We start from the raw sequence: 20413 nt of genomic DNA on the forward strand, positions 1-20413 counted from the left end.
GGGAAACCCCAGCCCTGGATGAGTTATAACCTCGAAGAGAGAATATTGGAGATTTAATGGCTAGGAATTCTCCAGCCTGTCAATATTTGTTTTTTAACGTCATTTTTGTGAAAAAACTATTTAAAATGTTGCCATTTTTTAACGGGGTATATTTGGCCAAAAAATATGCCTGTCGATAAAAATTGCATTGCTGGAGGATTCATGTTGGAACCCGCTGTCCTCACTAACTTTACCGCGAGGCCGATATCGGCAAAAATACAGGGGAGAAAACACAAAAAAAATTCCAAAAATAAAAATATCAGAAAACATTAATTAATCAATCGATGGAAAAAAAATGTTTTAAACTTGAACTTTCCTTTTTTGCAGGTCTTCCTACTTACCGATGTTTCTGAGCCTGCTTTCCTCGTGTTGTTTTTTCACCCGACTACGGGAGCGCCGAACGACCAAATTTAGGCGGTCCTATTTTTTACATATGGCGATCCGCTTTTTGGTAGTATTTCAAAACCGCCATTCTTAACCTTTGGGGAATTTAGTTAGGTTTCTTTTAACGATAAAAAAAACACTTAATTGCGTTAAAACATGCGTTAGGCTGGCTAATTTCTAGCCCAAAGTCATATCTGTGTTTCTGTGCCATAGTACTAGAAATATATATATATATATATATATATATATATTTTAAATTAAACTATTAGCCTGAAGTCATTGGATTTGAAGGGTATCTTTACCATAATTAAATGCAATCTAATTCTGGCCCCTTGTCAATTCCTAATTTTTTTCACTCCACCATTGGTGGCCATACATAGGCTCTAAGCTCTGGAATTCCCTTCCTAAAGCACTCCACCTCTTTCTGCTCTAAGTCTCTCCTTTAAATCTACCTTTTGTCTGATCATCATCACATCATGGGCAGTCCCTCGAAACAAGGATGACTTGCTCCCACGCCGACAATGGATGAGTTCACAGGTGTTTCAGTCAAATTCAGGATCCCGAACTACATCCTGAAGGGTGGAAGATGCCTGTGCGTGGATTTTTTAAACGTGTGGTGGCCGTTGCACACCAGCCACCACACGGGCTTGACAGAGCGAGGTCTTGGTCCAGTGGCAAGGACTAAACAAGACGACTGGAGACCAAGCTCTGCTGCACGGACCTAGTGCGCGCACATATCGCACTGTGGGCTGGCCCGTGCTGCCCCTGGGCTCTCGCCTCTGCTGGGCCCCGAACCTTTGCCTCTCCTGGGCCCCGGTCACATCCCTCTACGAACTCTTGCTGCTCCTTCGCCCTGACTTCGCATTGCCCGCACTGCAATCAGCCATCGCCCTCCTTCAGCAGCACGCGCTGCTCCCTGCAGTGGTATGCTGCCGCACAATGCTTCCTCTAATGACTGTGCCGATTTTGTCTGATAATGCTCCCCTGAAGCACCTTGGGACATTTTAATACATTAACAGTCGCCAGCTGTGGCTCAGTGGATAGCACTCTCGCCTCTGAGTCAGAAGGTTGTGGATTCAAGTCCCACTCCAGAGACTTGAGTGCATAAATCCAGGCTGACACACCAGTGCACTACTGAGGGAGCGAGTGTGTTATAATCATAAGAGATTAATAAATCAGCAATACCAGAAATTTTAAATAAAAGTAGGAAATGCTGGAAGTACACAGAAAACAGATTAGGATTAAAGTCTCTGCTTAAATTTGGATCTTTCTGATTGCAGCAATATAACTGCAATTATGAAAACTGTGATTTTTGTCAAGCATCTCCAGCATTGAACACTTCCTCCCCCTTTTGGAAAGGAGTGGTATTGCAAATGAAACCCCTCAATAAAGCAATTGTGAATGCAGAAGGCAACTTTGTACCTTTAACAGGCCAGTTCAATCCACATGATGCAGAATTGGTTGTATCTATCATAAGTTGCAAGCCATGGGAGAGCGCAAACGCAGTCCCCCACTACCAAAAATTATGCAGTCAAATATCCGGCGTTTGGGACATTGCAGGCGTCAGTGCACCCAAAGTGCAATGGGCTGGCCTCCTCCTGAAAGAACCATTTTTTTTCAAAAATATACTTTATTCATATAAAATTTTCACAATACTTTGGAAAATAGTTCAGTACCTTGCGGTCAGCAATTCCATACAGTTCGTTTGGATGCTGACAGCAGTTCCATACAATGCACTAGCGTGCATTTCATTTCAAGGTACAGTTTAGTACAATCCATAAATCACGTTACATGTAGTATTGTGCAAATAAAGGTATTACATGGAGCAGCTAAGAACAAGTTTACATTACATTCCAGGATACATTTCAATACCGATCACAAATCACGTTACATGTGGTACTATGTCGATAAAAGCAGTACACGGAACGGATGAGAATACATTTACATTTCTTTACAAGTTACTAAACAGTGCAGAGACTTTCATTATACATAGCACAACACAGGGCTGTCTTGTGCCATGTGTCCAAGAGAGAGAAGAGAGGAGAGAAAAGTTCCTGGCTTGCGTTTTTTATAACGTTCAAGGCCATTGTCCTCAGAAAGCCTCCCGTTTGGATCTTGGCTCCAGGGTAGCTCCTTATTGGCTCTCCTCACACATGTGACTGTCTGGTCTGGCTCAGCCATCTCTGATTAGTTTAAATGGCTTTCCAATACACAAAACCCATGCGGCAGCTCTGGGGGCTTTCATTTTATTTCTTGCAAAACTTAGCCCATGCTGGCAATCTGTGGGCTTCCATTTTATCTCAACACAAACAGGCCTTTCCGTTAATCTACACTTTTAACATTTATACATACACAGAATCAATTAATAAACACTTTTATTCTTACAAACTCCCCACCTTGAGGGGGAAATATCCTTATTGACCCCTCATATTTGTTTTTATTTCAAATTATACTTTATTCATATAAAAATTTGCACGATACATTGGAAAGCAGTTCAGTACATTTGGCAATTCCATTCAATACATTTGAATGCTGACGGCCGTTCCCTTCAATACATTTGCTTGCTTTACATTGACCCCTCATATGACATATCGCCTCAGGGATCACATATTATAGACATTGAGAAGGAGAGAGAGAAAGGTGGGTGGCCTGACTTGGTCCCCGCCTCGTAAGGTGTAGGGGATTTAATAACAGTCCGATAACATCTCCAGCGGAGACTCTCCCCTTCCCGTATCCTCAGTGCACCGTCGCTTCTCGAAGCACGTTCATGATTGATGATGTTCGTGAGTCATGCTGCAACTCCCGCTTCTCCATCTTCCCTCGGCTTCGGTCTTGGCCAGTGGCGTCCTGACAATCGTGAGGATCCGTAACATGGTCTGTGGGAAACAAGATCAGTGCAATATTTACTCTTTGGCAGTTTTTAACTGATTAATGTGAAACCACTTCTCGTACTTAACACCCTTCTTCCCCGGTAACTGAATCAAATAAACCGCGGGGTTCAATCGGTCTATAATCGTATGCGGTCCCCACCACCTGGGCTCAGAGGCATAATTTGGAATCATTACTCAGTCTCCCACCTCGTATTCAAAGGGACGTACTTTCTTGTCAAAGTACCTTTTCATTTGTCTTCTTGACTTCTCCAATTTGGTGGCCACAAATCGATTGGTCTGATCGGTGTGATCTACCACTTGTTCCAGCCACTTGGAACTACATGTTTTCATTGTTGGGGACTCATCCCTGTTAGTGTCAGCTGGCCTGGTGTTCTCATGAGCCTCCCTGTTATAGCCTGATTATGGGGTGGACCTCATTGCCATTAAACACATTGGCAGCATGTTAGCCCATTGAGTGGGGTGGTCCGCACATAATTTTTTTAACATTAACTTGAGGGCCCTGTTCCCCCTTTCGACCCCTCCGGATGACTGGGGGCGGTGAGCAAGATGTAATTTGTGTTTTATCCCCAACATTTCCTGCAGGTGGTTACCGGTAAAGTGTGAACCTTGATCGCTGTTCACTTGTACTGGTACTCCCCACCTACAAAACACATGATTCAATAGTGTTTTGGCTGCTGTGATTGCGGTGTTGGAGCGGCAGGGGATTGCTTCGATCCATTTAGTGAATGGATCCACCACCACTAGGGCATGCTGAAAATTGCCTTGCGCCTGTGGAAGTGGCCCAATGACATCTATCTGGAGGTGAGTCCGTGGCCCTTGAGGTGGGGATGCGCTTTGAAGCAAGGCTCGGTTAGTGCATGCGGGAGGATTGTGTTGCAGGCACGGTAGGCATCGTGCCACGTATTGGTCGATTGTTTCCCTCATGGAAGGCCACCAAGCTGTGGATGCTAACTTATAGAAGCTTACAAGGGCAGAATAGTGCCCTGCTGTGGGGTGGGAGTGAAAGAGGCAAAGCAGTTCCTGACCCACTTCTGGTGGAACACTCACTACCGGGCAGGCGTTTGGCTTTCTTCTGTAACATCAGCCTGCTCACCAGTAGTAAGAGAAACCCCTACCATATTATCTCAAATTCCTGCTGGTTCCAAGTACTTCTCGACCCTCGACATCGCCAATGGATTCTGGAGTATCCCTGCTAATGGGGAAGACCAGTACAAATTTGCGTTCACATTTGAGGACCAGAGCGACACATGGACATGCTTGTCTCAGGGGTTCCACAATGCTCCCACGATATTCCACAAAAGAATGGCTGCAATTTTAAAAGACTTTTCCCGCCCTACCTGCTTGCTGCAGGACGTTTACAACCTACTGTTGGCAACCGACAGCATGGAGGAGCACCTGTCTGTTTTGTACGAACTTTTCACATTGTTGGCTCAGGCGGGACTAAAGGTGAATCCCCGTAAGGCTCAATTAGTAAAAGAACGGGTCACCTTTCTAGGAGTGTCCATTTCTCCCAAGGGATCATTCCCCCGACTCTCACAAGGTGGAGATAATACAGCGACTGCCATTACCCACTTTGAAAACAGCCCTACAATCATTCTTGGGTTTGGTGGGGTACCAAAGGAACTTTATCCCAGGCTTTGCAGAGTGTGCAAAGCCCCTGTATGATTTAATGAAACTGCAGGGTGATGACATACGCCCGGCATGGACTGATACCCACACCCAGTGTGTAGCTAAATTAAAAACTGCCGTGATATAGGCCGCATGTCTGATCCCTCCTGACCCCATGCAGCCCTTCCATTTGGAGGTCGGGGCCACAGAGCAAAGCCTCACTGCAGTTCTGTGCCAAATGCGAGCTGATCGACTACAGCCCATTGCATATGTGTCTCAAATCCTGCAGGGGGCAGAAAAGATGTATACCGCATGCGAGCGCCACCTACTGGCCATCTCCTGGGCGATACATCACTTTACCTTTATTACTGGGTTACAGGCTACAATCCTGCACAGCGGACACACATCTCTGAAGCTACTGATGAAACCTGGAGACTCGCTAGTTTCCTCGCAGCGCCTCAGCAAATGGACATTGGAATTTATGGAAAGAGACATTGATACATTTCCAAACCCAGCACCTTGCTGCCACAATTTCTGATCTATGAGGGGGACCCGCATGAATGTCTGTTACCCCGATTAACTTTGAGACCCATCCTGTGCAGAAAGAGCCCATACAGGGGGCCCCAGATTTCTACATCGATGGGTTCTCATATCACATTGAAGATTTCCCTCACACCGGGTATGCTGTGGTATTGCCAGAAAGAACCATCCAGCGAAGATGCAACAGACAGTCTTCACAATATGCAGAAATCGCCACACTTCTAACTGCTGTGAAGGAAACCTCAGATAGACCCGTGAATATTTGGTCCAATAGTACCTATGCTATAAACACCATGCTCTCCTTGTCCCTATAACACAAAAATGACTATTGTACGATAGACGGTAAGGCCCTGGACCATGGGCCCTGGTTATGCCTGCTCTGGTCATACCTTAAACAGCGATCCCAGCCCTGCTTCACAGGAAGGGTAGCAGCCCATAGAAAAGAGGGTCCACATAGTGAGAGAAATTCCAGAGCAGACAGAGCAGCCAAGGATGCTGCAATTGATGGGGAGATAGAGGATATAGTTGTTGAGCCCTGCAATCCTGTTAGCAAGGCTTCCCCAACAGATCACCTAGATTTAAAATCCCTGCAGCAGCAATACTGGTCATATGCTGTTGCTAAGCGCCTGGCACGAGGAAGGCAGACCCCTTCCTCAACCAACAGCCTGAGCTCCCAATACCAGACTAGCCACTGCCCCTGGCTCAGATGAGCAGTTGCTGATGTTCAAAAGAAAGCCAAACGCCTGCCCGGTGGTGTGTGTTCCACTAGGGGTGGGTCAGGAACTGCGTTCCCTCCTTCACTCCCACCCCTCTCTGATGATTCGTGCTGTCATTCTGGAAATTACATTTTTAAGCAATAACTACAGAGTCCAACAGCATTCTATTAAATCCTGCCCTCTGCATCCGAGATCTGGATATTCCCGACACTTGGCTGTGTAGATGTCTTTACCACAGTGGTGCTAATTTAACCACAAGAAAAAATTACGGCAAGAATCCGGTGCCATTGTCACATCAAGATGAACCGCCACTTCCACAAGGCTTTTCCCGCTTGGGTCCCATGAATTCCAGTCCTTCAATAGGGATTTCCTTTTCCTGGATGGCTTCCCTCACGCACTGCTGGTACCTTATTTGCACAGTACTACATGTAACGTGATTTACGGATTGCATTGAAATGAAACGCACGCTAGTGCATTATATGGAACTGCTGTCAACATCCAAACGAATTGTATGGAAATGCTGACCGCAAGATACTGAACTATTTTCCAATGTATTGTGAACATTTTATATGAATAAAGTATATTTTTAAAAATAAAAGGTACTTTTTGAAGATGTTTTTTTTTTGAAATTCGTAGCCAATCTTTCCAATTCTTTGTCAAATCACAAACGCCAGAGGTCACCTTGGGCCCATTCAAGGATCACTCTGCACCAATGCTCTTAGCCAAAAGGCCTAGAGCCACTGCACCGTTTCTGGAAGTACTGCAATACCAGGTTCGTGCCATGGAGGTGGATGGGTCAGGCCCCCCACACACCTCCTATCTGAAGATGTTGGTTCCTTGGATCGGCGCTCCATTCGCCCTTCAGGAACTTCTCGGTGAACCAACGGTTGAAGCACTGATTGTATCCGCTCCAGCTCCAAGCACTCGGTGCCCACTCTGTTTATATTCAGCACCTACCTCAGGCCCACTGCCAGCTTGCGTCACCGCAGTGCAGCGCCATCGCTGTGGTGACCAAACTGAATGACTAATATAACGCTGGAACATTAACTAAGCTAAATCTAAAGGTAGAGCGATGCATCAATGTCCAGGATGACACACAAATGCACAGCGGTACAGACACAGAACACCAATACGTCAAACCAATATCCAGAATAAAATTGGGGCAAGGCATCAGTGTTCACAAAGACACACAAGGCCACAGTAGCTCAAGCACAACAAATAACGAGACGGAAGAAAACCAAACAACCAAAAAGAGAAAGCAAGAACGGAAAGGCACCGCCCACAATAACCCCACCCCAAACCTAACCCTGACGATTGCCGACAACCCGAACCCCAACCTTAAAACCTAAAATAAAATGGAAGAAACAGTTTACAACACCCCAACCCTAACCTTGATCACAATACGCAAAATCTGAAACTTAACTCCCTAACCCTAACCAACGACCCCAAACCAAAAAGACCCTAACCCTAAGAGGATAACATTGACCAGGACCCAGAATAAAAATGGAAAAAAGGCGTAAGTGTCCAGAAAGACACATGAAGCCACAGCAATCCAGATATATGTTAAAAGTGTAGATTAACGGAAAGGCCTGTTTGTGTTGAGATAAAATGGAAGCCCACAGATTGCAAGCATGGGTATTGTGTATTGGAAAGCCATTTAATCTAATCAGAAATGGCTGAGCCAGACCAGACAGTCACATGTGTGAGGAGAGCCAATAAGGAGTTGCCCTGGAGCCAAGATCCAAACGGGAGGCTTTCTGAGGACAATGGCCTTGAACGTTATAAAAAACGCAAGCCAGGAACTTTTCTCTCCTCTCTTCTCTCTCTTGGACACATGGCACAAGACAGCCCTCGCTTCTCGGCCTTTTGGCTAAGATCAAGTGTAGTATCTGTTCTTATCAGTTTAATATCCCCTATGGGGACCAAATATTGAATTGTTTTTTGGAACAGGGAGATGGAACAGGGGCTTGCCCCGTCCACTCCACGCACCGACCTGGTATTGCAGTGTTTCCAGGAACAGTGCAGCTTCCCCTCTCGGCCTTTTGGCTAAGATCAAGTGTAAATAGCGCAAAGTGATCTTTGGCGCTGGAGTTGATCTGACAAGAATGAACAAAAAAAAAAAATCCAGATATAACAAATAGTGGACGGAGGAAAACGCAAACAGCCAAAAAGAGTAAAAAAAAGAGTAGAAAGTATCAGACTGAAAGAGTTTAAAACAAGGAAAACAACAAAGGATGACTAATCAAGAGTCAAAGGCAAGGAACATTGAAACTTAGGAAATAGGTGCAGGAGTAGGCCATTCAGCCCTTCGAGCCTGCAGCATCCCGGGAAGCACTCCTGCTGGCCTCCACGCCTCAGGCTGAAGTGTAAAACGGGTGTGACAGGCCGCCACGTGCGGGCCCCCGGCCGATAATGATCCTTCCGCAGGTTCACCGACGGAAACCTTGTTCCGACTTTTACTTCCTCCAGATAGTCAAGTTGGATCGTCTTCTCGGCGCTCCGCCAGGGCCGTTGCCGACTCCGGCGGGGCCGATCCGAGGACCTCACTAAACCATCCAATCGGTAGTAGCGACGGGCAGTGTGTACAAAGGGCAGGGACTTAATCAACGCGAGCTTATGACCCGCACTTACTGGGAATTCCTCGTTCATGGGAAATAATTGCAATTCCCAATCCCTATCACGAATGGGGTTCAACGGGTTACCCACACCTGGCGGCGTAGGGTAGACACACGCTGATCCATTCAGTGTAGCGCGTGTGCAGCCCCGGACATCTAAGGGCATCACAGACCTGTTATTGCTCAATCTCGTCTGGCTATACGCCACTTGTCCCTCTAAGAAGTTGGACGCGGACCGCTCGGATGTCACGTAACTATTTAGCATGGAGGAGTCTCGTTCGTTATCGGAATTAACCAGACAAATCGCTCCACCAACTAAGAACAGCCATGCACCACCACCCACAGAATCGAGAAAGAGCTATCAATCTGTCAATCCTTTCCGTGTCCGGGCCGGGTGAGATTTCCCGTGTTACTGCAGTTGTACAGGGCCTTGGTGAGGCCTCACCTGGAATATTGTGTTCAGTATTTGTCCTTTAATCTCAGGAAGGACATTCTTGCTATTGAGGGAGTGCAGTGAAGATTCACCAGACTGATTCCTGGGATGGCTGGACTGTCTCCCTGTCGCCTCCTGAACACCTTTGAAGATGAAGAACCTCTTGATGTTTGTCTTGATTGTTTCCCACCAGTGCATCGGGGAATCTCAGAGGGGTTTTACAGTTCTCCAACCTTTGTAATCCCTCTTGAGTTCCTCCACGTTTTCCGGAGTCAACAGTTTCACGTTCAGCTTCCATATCCCTCTGCCAACTTTCTGGTTTTCCTGTGGGCGACAGTCGGCCAGTAGGAGGCAGTGGTCAGAGAAGAACACCGGCGTGACGTCGGTGGATCTGACCTTGAGCGTGTGGGACACAAACAGGAAGTCTATTCTGGAACGGACGGACCCGTCTGGTCTCGACCAGGTGTATCTGAGCGGTGCTCCGTCTGCAGGGTTGCTGAAGACGTCGCACAGCTTGGCGTCTTTTACCACGTCCATCAGGAGTCTGGACGTGGCGTCCAGTTTGCTGTCGGCTCTGCTGGATCATCCAGCCACATCGATGATGCAGTTGAATCACCGCCCAGAATGACCAGGGTGTTTCTGACCACCAGCGAGTCTACGTCTTGGTGCTAGTTTGAAAGTTCTGGCAATGAGACAAACTCCCCTCCTTGTAAACTTTTTGTATACATAGAGCACCGTGATCTAAAAAAAACCTATGTAGTGCCATGTATAATGCAAGTTCTGTTTGGTAATGTATGTTGCAAAGAAATGTAACTGTTCCCTCACCCATTCTGTGTACCGTATCGTGCCACTCGTATATTAATTTGATGACTGTATTACAATGTATCCTGGATTGTACTGAAATGTACCTCGAAATGTAAAGCAAGCAAATGTATTGAACGGAACTGCCGTCAGCATCCAAATGTATTGCATGGAATTGCTGAGCGCATCCAAATGTACTGAACTGCTTTCCAATGTATTGTGCAAATTTTTATATGAATAAAGTATATTTTGAAATTTTTAAAAAAGATTGTTTGAAAGTTCTGGTGATGAGACATTCTGCCAAATTTGGCTGTCTGCTGAGGGAACCATCCGCTAGGTTCCATGTCCTTTATCCATATGGCCACAAGGACACGACGTGCAGACCCACTTGCAGTCAAAGGTGATTCCTGTACAAACTTTTCTACAATGCACAGGCGGTTGGAAACGGTTCAACTAACTGGAGCATTGCATAGCCACACCCTGTGTTGGAATAAAGCTTGAATTACAGTGATGTCAAACTCAAGAATTCATTTGTACAAATAAAAAAGATCTGATTTTTAATGTTTAAAGTACTAACCACTCAGAATGCATTTCCTCCCTCCACAGCTCTCACACTGAGAGAAGGGAACAGTCATCAATGGCCACAAGCTCTTGCAAAAAGCAACACTCATGGCCTGCTTCACGCTCAGAAGGAAATGCTGCAACTCCTCCTCGTGGTTCGTGAGACCAGACACTTTAGAACACATTTCTCAAGTAAAAACCTATAGAAATGATCCCTAAAAGTATAGTCTTAATTTAAAACTGCCACCGTGCCGCTCTCCACCCTCAGCAAACCCCCTTTAACACAGGCTGAGCTCCGATCCACTTCTCGCCCATTCACAGTGCCCAATACAAAATCCAATATAAATACAGTTAATCTCATTTCACCATTTGTCAAGTTAGAATTATGTGAAATAGAAAAACAGTTTTCTGTCGTTCTGCTATTACCCAGCAGGCAGGTGATTTGCATAAATTAGCCACCAGTCTCCAGCAACTGTTCTGTTTATTCATTCACCGATGTCTCGCCGGTGTTCTTCACCGACCACTGCCTCCTACTGGCCAACTGCCTCCCACAGGAAGATCAGAAAGTTGGCAGGATATGGAAGCTCAATGTGAAACTGTTGACCCCAAAAAATGTTGAGGAACTCAAGGGGGATTACAAAGGTTGGAGAGCCGTAAATCCCTTCTGTGATTTCCCGATTCACTGGTGGGAAACAATCGAGACAAATATTGAGAGTTTCTTCATCATCAAAGGTGTTCGGGAGGCGAGAGGGAGACAGAGGTAATTGTCCCAACTCCAGGAGAGTACGCAAAACCTGCTCCTGTTGCAGTCGATGGGGGTCGATGTCGCGGAGGAACTCCAAGAGGTGAAGGGCCAGCAAGCCTCGCTCTTTGCCTCAGAGTCCTCCAAAATCATCTTCTGCTCCGTCGAGCAGGATGAGACGTGTTCGCGTTTCTTCTTCCAAAAGGTACACGGAGGGAGCTCTGTGATCACCAGCCTAAAGGAAGAAGGTGGTTCTGTGACGTCTTCACAGCCTGACATGCTGAGGATCAGCAAATCCTTCTATGCCAGGCTTTATGACGTCAAGCCCACAGACTGCGCGGCCTCCCAGTCTTTCTTGTCGTCTACCTCGTAGGTCTTAGACAACAGCAAGCGGGAGCGTCTGGACCACCCGCTAACTCTGGACGAGCTGACAAAGGCTGTCCGGTCCCTCGAGACGAATAAAACTCCCGGAAGCGACGGCTTACCGGTCGAGTTGTACTCGGCTCTGTGGGACTGGATGGGCCCAGACCTGCTGGAAGTGTACGAGGGTATGCTTCTGGCTGGTAGTATGTCAGAATCAATGAGGAAAGGCATCATCACCCTCATCTACAAGCAGAAGGGGGAGAGGGAGGAAATCAAAAACTGGCGGCCCATTTCGCTGCTCAATGCGGACTACAAGATCCTGTCAAAGGTCATCGCCAACAGGGTCAACTCTGCTCTTGAGCTGGTGATTCACCCGGACCAGACCTGCGCTGTCCCCGGCAGGAAGATCTCTGATAGCCTGGCGCTACTCAGGGATACGATCGCCTACGTGCGGGAGGCGGGTGGACACCTGCTTAATCAGGTTAGACCAGGAGAAGGCCTTTGACAGGATATCGCACACGTACCTGATGGATGTGCTCTCCAAAATGGGATTTGGGGAGGGCATCCGCAATTGGGTCAAACTGCTCTACACAGACATCAGTAGCGCAGTTCTAATCAACGGGTGGGAAACTGAAAGCTTTCCGATCAGATCTGGAGTCAGGCAAGGCTGTCCTCTCTCCTCTGTCTTGTTTGTGTGTTGTATCGAGCCCTTTGCCGAGTCCATCAGGAAGGATGCGGGCATTAGAGGGGTGACAATCCCAGGCAGCGGAGGCGCCCAGGTCAAGACCTCCCTGTACATGGACGACGTCGCCGTCTTTTGCTCGGACCCACAGTCGGTCCGCAGATTGCTCGCAATCTGCGACCAGTTTGAACTGGCCTCGGGAGCAAAGGTCAATCGTACGAAGAGCGAGGCCATGCTCTTTGGTCACTGGACCGACCGAGCCTCCATTCCCTTCACCGTCAAGCCAGATTTCCTGAAGGTGCTGGGAATATGGTTCGGAGCGGACGGGGCGTGCGCCAAAAACTGGGACGAGCTTATCGCCAAGGTCAAACAGAAACTGGCATTTTGGGAGCAGCGCTCCCTTTCCATCACAGGCAAGAACCTGGTCATCAGGACTGAGGTGCTCTCGGTGTTGTTGTACGTGGCACAGGTCTGGCCCATCTCACGCTCCTTTGCCGCGGCAGTCACCCGGGCCGTCTTCCACTTTGCCTGGAGGTCCAAAATGGACCGTGTCCGCAGAGACACGATGTACAAATCTCTGGACAGTGGAGGAAAGGATGTTCCGAATGTGGCCCTCATCCTGATGGCCACCTTTGTGTGCAGCTGCATCAAGCTGTGCACAGACCCCCGGTGCACAAACACCAAGTGTCACTACGTGCTGAGGTTCTACCTGTCGCCGGTGTTGAGAAGGATGGGTCTGGCCACGCTGCCGCGAAATGCCCCCACCAGTTGGACCATGCCTGTCCACCTGTCCTTCGTGGAAAAGTTTTTCAAAAGAAACCCCTTTGACCACAAGGCCATCAAACAGTGGTCAGCACGTAAGGTCCTGGACGCCCTACGAAAGAAGGAGAGGGTGGACCCTGTCGGGTGGTTCCCCGAGCAGACTGTCGAACTCGTTTGGCAGAACGTCTCATCGCCAGAGCTTTCACACAAGCACCAAGATGTAGCTTGGTTGGCGGTAAGGAGGGCCCTACCCGTCAGAGCGTTCATGCACAGCTGACGCCTCAGCAGCACGGCACGGTGCCCCCGGGCCAGCTGCGGGGCGGATGAGACTGTCACGTATCTCCTTCAGGATTGCGCCTTTGCAACGCAGGTCTGGAAAGAGTTGCAGTGGTTGCTGTCGAGGTTCATCCCAAGCAGCTCCGTAACACAGGACTCTGTGCTCTACGGGCTGTTCCCAGGGACACACACTGAGACAGACATCACCTGCTGCTGGAGGGCCATCAACTCGGTCAAAGACGCTCTTTGGTCTTGCCGAAACTTGCTGGTCTTTCAGAGCAAGGAGATGTCCACGTCTGCGTGTTGCAGACTGGCGCAATCCAAGATCCAGGATTACGTGCTGAGGGACGCACTTAAAATTGGTGCAGTCGCCGCAAAGGCACGGTGGGGAAGGGCCACAGTTTAAAGTCCTTCCACCACGGTAAACCCAGGGGCTGGAATCAGTACAAAACCCCCCTCGGGCTGTACTTGTAATTTACTCTTTGTGTACATAGAGCACCAAATCTGTAAACACCAATGTCGTGCCATGTACAATGCAAGGTGTGTTACGAAATGCATGTTTGAAAAGAAAAATGTAAATATACCGTCACCCATTCCGGGCACTGTATTGTAACACATGAAATGTAATTTGTGTGAATGTACCACAATGTATCCCATTTTTTTGTACCGAATCACACTTGAACTGAAAAACAAGAAATGTAACGAACGGAACTGCCGTCAGCACCCAGATGTATTATATGGGATTGCTGACCGCAGCGAAATGTACTGAAATGCCATTGAATGTACTGTACAGATTTTTTTTATGAATAAAGTATATTTTCTCTCCTCTCTTCTCTCTCTTGGACACATGGCACAAGACAGCCCTCGCTTCTTGGCCTTTTGGCTAAGATCAAGTGTAGTATCTGTTCTTATCAGTTTAATATCCCCTATGGGGACCAAATATTGAATTGTTTTTTGGAACAGGGAGATGGAACAGGGGCTTGCCCCGTCCACTCCACGCACCGACCTGGTATTGCAGTGTTTCCAGGAACGGTGCAGCTTCCCCTCTCGGCCTTTTGGCTAAGATCAAGTGTAAATAGCGCAAAGTGATCTTTGGCGCTGGAGTTGATCTGACAAGAATGAACAAAAAAAAAAAATCCAGATATAACAAATAGTGGACGGAGGAAAACACAAACAGCCAAAAAGAGTAAAAAAAGAGTAGAAAGTATCAGACTGAAAGAGTTTAAAACAAGGAAAACAACAAAGGATGACTAATCAAGAGTCAAAGACAAGGAACATTGAAACTTAGGAAATAGGTGCAGGAGTAGGCCATTCAGCCCTTCGAGCCTGCAGCATCCCGGGAAGCACTCCTGCTGGCCTCCACGCCTCAGGCTGAAGTGTAAAACGGGTGTGACAGGCCGCCACGTGCGGGCCCCCGGCCGATAATGATCCTTCCGCAGGTTCACCGACGGAAACCTTGTTCCGACTTTTACTTCCTCCAGATAGTCAAGTTGGATCGTCTTCTCGGCGCTCCGCCAGGGCCGTTGCCGACTCCGGCGGGGCCGATCCGAGGACCTCACTAAACCATCCAATCGGTAGCAGCGACGGGCAGTGTGTACAAAGGGCAGGGACTTAATCAACGCGAGCTTATGACCCGCACTTACTGGGAATTCCTCGTTCATGGGAAATAATTGCAATTCCCAATCCCTATCACGAATGGGGTTCAACGGGTTACCCATACCTGGCGGCGTAGGGTAGACACACGCTGATCCATTCAGTGTAGCGCGTGTGCAGCCCCGGACATCTGAGGGCATCACAGACCTGTTATTGCTCAATCTCGTCTGGCTATACGCCACTTGTCCCTCTAAGAAGTTGGACGCGGACCGCTCGGATGTCACGTAACTATTTAGCATGGAGGAGTCTCGTTCGTTATCGGAATTAACCAGACAAATCGCTCCACCAACTAAGAACAGCCATGCACCACCACCCACAGAATCGAGAAAGAGCTATCAATCTGTCAATCCTTTCCGTGTCCGGGCCGGGTGAGATTTCCCGTGTTACTGCAGTTGTACAGGGCCTTGGTGAGGCCTCACCTGGAATATTGTGTTCAGTATTTGTCCTTTAATCTCAGGAAGGACATTCTTGCTATTGAGGGAGTGCAGTGAAGATTCACCAGACTGATTCCTGGGATGGCTGGACTGTCTCCCTGTCGCCTCCTGAACACCTTTGAAGATGAAGAACCTCTTGATGTTTGTCTTGATTGTTTCCCACCAGTGCATCGGGGAATCTCAGAGGGGTTTTACGGTTCTCCAACCTTTGTAATCCCTCTTGAGTTCCTTCACGTTTTCCGGAGTCAACAGTTTCACGTTCAGCTTCCATATCCCTCTGCCAACTTTCTGGTTTTCCTGTGGGCGACAGTCGGCCAGTAGGAGGCAGTGGTCAGAGAAGAACACCGGCGTGACGTCGGTGGATCTGACCTTGAGCGTGTGGGACACAAACAGGAAGTCTATTCTGGAACGGACGGACCCGTCTGGTCTCGACCAGGTGTATCTGAGCGGTGCTCCGTCTGCAGGGTTGCGGAAGATGTCGCACAGCTTGGCGTCTTTTACCGCATTCATCAGGAGTTTGGACGTGGCATCCAGTTTGCTGTCGGCTCTGCTGGATCATCCAGCCGCATCGATGATGCAGTTGAAGTCACCGCCCAGAATGACCAGGGTGTTTCTGACCACCAGCGAGTCTACGTCTTGGTGCTTGTTTGAAAGTTCTGGCAATGAGACAAACTCCCCTCAGGCTGTCCTTGTAAACTTTTTGTATACATAGAGCACCGTGATCTAAAAAAACCTATGTAGTGCCATGTATAATGCAAGTTCTGTTTGGTAATGTATGTTGCAAAGAAATGTAACTGTTCCCTCACCCATTCCGTGTACCGTATAGTGCCACTCGTAAATTAATTTGATGACTGTATTACAATGTATCCTGGATTGTACTGAAATGTACCTCGAAATGTAAAGCAAGCAAATGTATTGAACGGAACTGCCGTCAGCATCCAAATGTATTGCATGGAATTGCTGAGCGCATCCAAATGTACTGAACTGCTTTCCAATGTATTGTGCAAATTTTTATATGAATAAAGTATATTTTGAAATTTTTAAAAAAGATTGTTTGAAAGTTCTGGTGATGAGACATTCTGCCAAATTTGGCTGTCTGCTGAGGGAACCATCCGCTAGGTTCCATGTCCTTTATCCATATGGCCTCAAGGACACGACGTGCAGACCCACTTGCAGTCAAAGGTGATTCCTGTACAAACTTTTCTACAATGCACAGGCAGTTGGAAACGGTTCAACTAACTGGAGCATTGCATAGCCACACCCTGTGTTGGAATAAAGCTTGAATTACAGTGATGTCAAACTCAAGAATTCATTTCTACAAATAAAAAAGATCTGATTTTTAATGTTTAAAGTACTAACCACTCAGAATGCATTTCCTCCCTCCACAGCTCTCACACTGAGAGAAGGGAACAGTCATCAATGGCCACAAGCTCTTGCAAAAAGCAACACTCATGGCCTGCTTCACGCTCAGAAGGAAATGCTGTAACTCCTCCTCGTGGTTCGTGAGACCAGACACTTTAGAACACATTTCTCAAGTAAAAAACCTATAGAAATGATCCCTAAAAGTATAGTCTTAATTTAAAACTGCCGCCGTGCCGCTCTCCACCCTCAGCAAACCCCCTTTAACACAGGCTGAGCTCCGATCCACTTCTCGCCCATTCACAGTGCCCAATACAAAATCCAATATAAATACAGTTAATCTCATTTCACCATTTGTCAAGTTAGAATTATGTGAAATAGAAAAACAGTTTTCTGTCGTTCTGCTATCACCCAGCAGGCAGGTGATTTGCATAAATTAGCCACCAGTCTCCAGCAACTGTTCTGTTTATTCATTCACCGATGTCTCGCCGGTGTTCTTCTCCGACCACTGCCTCCTACTGGCCAACTGCCTCCCACAGGAAGATCAGAAAGTTGGCAGGATATGGAAGCTCAACGTGAAACTGTTGACCCCAAAAAATGTTGAGGAACTCAAGGGGGATTACAAAGGTTGGAGAGCCGTAAATCCCTTCTGTGATTTCCCGATTCACTGGTGGGAAACAATCGAGACAAACATTGAGAGTTTCTTCATCATCAAAGGTGTTCGGGAGGCGAGAGGGAGACAGAGGTAATTGTCCCAACTCCAGGAGAGTATGCAAAACCTGCTCCTGTTGCAGTCGATGGGGGTCGATGTCGCGGAGAAACTCCAAGAGGTGAAGGGCCAGCAAGCCTCGCTCTTTGCCTCAGAGTCCTCCAAAATCATCTTCTGCTCCGTCGAGCAGGATGAGACGTGTTCGCGTTTCTTCTTCCAAAAGGTACACGGAGGGAGCTCTGTGATCACCAGCCTAAAGGAAGAAGGTGGTTCTGTGACGTCTTCACAGCCTGACATGCTGAGGATCAGCAAATCCTTCTATGCCAGGCTTTATGACGTCAAGCCCACAGACTGCGCGGCCTCCCAGTCTTTCTTGTCGTCTACCTCGTAGGTCTTAGACAACAGCAAGCGGGAGCGTCTGGACCACCCGCTAACTCTGGACGAGCTGACAAAGGCTGTCCGGTCCCTCGAGACGAATAAAACTCCCGGAAGCGACGGCTTACCGGTTGAGTTGTATTCGCTCTGTGGGACTGGATGGGCCCAGACCTGCTGGAAGTGTACGAGGGTATGCTTCTGGCCGGCAGTATGTCAGAATCGATGAGGAAAAGCATCATCACCCTCATCTACAAGCAGAAGGGGGAGAGGGAGGAAATCAAAAACTGGCGGCCCATTTCGCTGCTCAATGTGGACTACAAGATCCTGTCAAAGGTCATCGCCAACAGGGTCAACTCTGCTCTTGAGCTGGTGATTCACCTGGACCAGACCTGCGCTGTCCCCGGCAGGAAGATCTCTGATAGCCTGGCGCTACTCAGGGATACGATCGCCTACGTGCGGGAGGGGGTGGACACCTGCTTAATCAGCTTAGACCAGGAGAAGGCCTTTGACAGGATATCGCACACGTACCTGATGGATGTGCTCTCCAAAATGGAATTTGGGGAGGGCATCCGCAATTGGGTCAAACTGCGCTACACAGACATCAGTAGTGCAGTTCTAATCAACGGGTGGGAAACTGAAAGCTTTCCGATCAGATCTGGAGTCAGGCAAGGCTGTCCTCTCTCGTCTGTCTTGTTTGTGTGTTGTATCGAGCCCTTTGCCGAGTCCATCAGGAAGGATGCGGGCATTAGAGGGGTGACGATCCCAGGCAGCGGAGGCGCCCAGGTCAAGACCTCCCTGAACATGGACGACGTCGCCGTCTTTTGCTCGGACCCGCAGTCGGTCCGCAGATTGCTCGCAATCTGCGACCAGTTTGAACTGGCCTCGGGAGCAAAGGTCAATCGCACCAAGAGCGAGGCCATGCTCTTTGGTCACTGGACCGACCGAGCCTCCATTCCCTTCACCGTCAAGCCAGATTTCCTGAAGGTGCTGGGAATATGGTTCGGAGCGGACGTGGCGTGCGCCAAAAACTGGGACGAGCGTATCGCCAAATCAAACAGAAACTGGCATTTTGGGAGCAGCGCTCCCTTTCCATCACAGGCAAGAACCTGGTCATCAGGACTGAGGTGCTCTTGGTGTTGTTGTACGTGGCACAGGTCTGGCCCATCTCACGCTCCTTTGCCGCGGCAGTCACCCGGGCCGTCTTCCACTTTGTCTGGAGGTCCAAAATGGACCGAGTCCGCAGAGACACGATGTACAAATCTCTGGACAGTGTAGGAAAGGATGTTCCGAATGTGGCCCTCATCCTGACGGCCACCTTTGTGTGCGGCTGCATCAAGCTGTGCACAGACCCCCGGTGCACAAACACCAAGTGTCACTACGTGCTGAGGTTCTACCTGTCCCCGGTGTTGAGAAGGATGGGTCTGGCCACGCTGCCGCGAAACGCCCCCACCAGTTGGACCATGCCTGTCCACCTGCCTTCGTGGAAAAGTTTTTCAAAAGAAACCCCTTTGACCACAAGGCCATCAAACAGTGGTCAGCACGTAAGGTCCTGGACGCCCTACGAAAGAAGGAGAGGGTGGACCCTGTCGAGTGGTTCCCCGAGCAGACTGTCGAACTTATTTGGCAGAACGTCTCATCGCCAGAGCTTACACACAAGCACCAAGACGTAGCTTGGTTGGCGGTGAGAAGCGCCCTACCCGTCAGAACGTTCATGCACAGCTGACGCCTCAGCAGCACGGCACGGTGCCCCCGGGCCAGCTGCGGGGCGGACGAGACTGTCACGTATCTCCTTCAGGATTGCGCCTTTGCAACGCAGGTCTGGAAAGAGTTGCAGTGGTTGCTGTCGAGGTTCATCCCAAGCAGCTCCGTAACACAGGACTCTGTGCTCTACGGGCTGTTCCCAGGGACACACACCGAGACAGACATCACCTGCTGCTGGAGGGCCATCAACTCGGTCAAAGATGCTCTTTGGTCTTGCCGAAACTTGCTGGTCTTCCAGAGCAAGGAGATGTCCACATCTGCGTGTTGCAGACTGGCGCAATCCAAGATCCAGGATTACGTGCTGAGGGTCGCACTTAAAATTGGTGCAGTCGCCGCAAAGGCACGGTGGGGAAGGGCCACAGTTTAAAGTCCTTCCACCACGGTAAACCCAGGGGCTGGAATCAGTACAAAACCCCCCTCGGGCTGTACTTGTAATTTACTCTTTGTGTACATAGAGCACCAAATCTATAAACACCAATGTCGTGCCATGTAAAATGTAAATATACCGTCACCCATTCCGAGCACTGTATTGTAACACATGAAATGTAATTTGTGTGAATGTACCACAATGTATCCCGTTTATTGTACCGAATCGCACTTGAACTGAAAAACAAGAAATGTAACGAACGGAACTGCCGTCAGCACCCAGATGTATTATATGGGATTGCTGACCGCAGCGAAATGTACTGAAATGCCATTGAATGTACTG

The 20413-nt window shown here is 48.4% G+C and overlaps 3 non-coding genes and 2 pseudogenes across 3 annotated transcripts; 2 read left to right on the forward strand and 3 right to left on the reverse strand.

Moving 5' to 3' along the window:
* Window positions 1-1908: 1908 nt before the first annotated feature.
* LOC139229563 (U1 spliceosomal RNA) lies at window positions 1909-2070 on the reverse strand. Its single transcript, XR_011587762.1, has one exon. It is a non-coding gene; the product is annotated as a U1 spliceosomal RNA (small nuclear RNA).
* Window positions 2071-8028: 5958 nt separating this feature from the next.
* On the forward strand, window positions 8029-8208 carry LOC139229390 (U2 spliceosomal RNA; annotated as a pseudogene).
* A 2394-nt stretch (window positions 8209-10602) lies between these two features.
* LOC139229530 (small nucleolar RNA U3) lies at window positions 10603-10819 on the reverse strand. The gene has a single exon (XR_011587734.1). It is a non-coding gene; the product is annotated as a small nucleolar RNA U3 (small nucleolar RNA).
* A 3457-nt stretch (window positions 10820-14276) lies between these two features.
* Window positions 14277-14456, forward strand: LOC139229571 (U2 spliceosomal RNA; annotated as a pseudogene).
* Window positions 14457-16857: 2401 nt separating this feature from the next.
* Window positions 16858-17075, reverse strand: LOC139229536 (small nucleolar RNA U3). The gene has a single exon (XR_011587739.1). It is a non-coding gene; the product is annotated as a small nucleolar RNA U3 (small nucleolar RNA).
* Window positions 17076-20413: the final 3338 nt, after the last annotated feature.

This window comes from Pristiophorus japonicus, chromosome 18, assembly GCF_044704955.1.
Source record: "Pristiophorus japonicus isolate sPriJap1 chromosome 18, sPriJap1.hap1, whole genome shotgun sequence".
NCBI classification, from domain to species: Eukaryota; Metazoa; Chordata; class Chondrichthyes; family Pristiophoridae; genus Pristiophorus; species Pristiophorus japonicus.